The sequence below is a fragment of the Nannochloropsis gaditana genome (genome assembly GCF_000240725.1).
Source record: "Nannochloropsis gaditana CCMP526 unplaced genomic scaffold scaffold127, whole genome shotgun sequence".
Classification (NCBI taxonomy): Eukaryota; class Eustigmatophyceae; order Eustigmatales; family Monodopsidaceae; genus Microchloropsis; species Microchloropsis gaditana.
In genome coordinates, this window is record NW_005803826.1 from 21,635 (window position 1) to 22,070 (window position 436).

The following is a 436-nucleotide window of genomic DNA, read 5'->3' on the forward strand; positions in this document are numbered from 1 at the left end:
CAGAAAACAGGGAGGGAGGGAAGGAGGGAAGGAGGGAAGGAGGGAGGGAGGGAGGGAGGGAGGGAGGAGGGTCCAGACATGCAGTGAGGGACTTCAGTCCTCTTCTCAGTAAGAGCGAAGTAGCTCACCCCCTCCCCTTTCCCTGCCTCCTCCCTACTTTTCCCGCTCGGCCGACCCCGGCCCCAGTCCTCGCCGTTGAGGACGCAGGGCCGCCCTCTTTCCCTCCCACCGGCGCAGTTGCAGGGTAGTGCATCGCTTCCGGCGTCAGGTTTTCTGGGGTGGTGGAGACGGTGGAGATGGAGGCGGAGGAGGAAGGAGGCTGGGATGGAGGCAGTGTGGTGTCGGCGGAGGAGCTTTTGCTCCCGCCCGGAACGGGGCGGGGACAGCTCAGGCTTGGCGCGGAGGCGTTTCGGTTCTAGAAGGGTAGGAGAGAGGG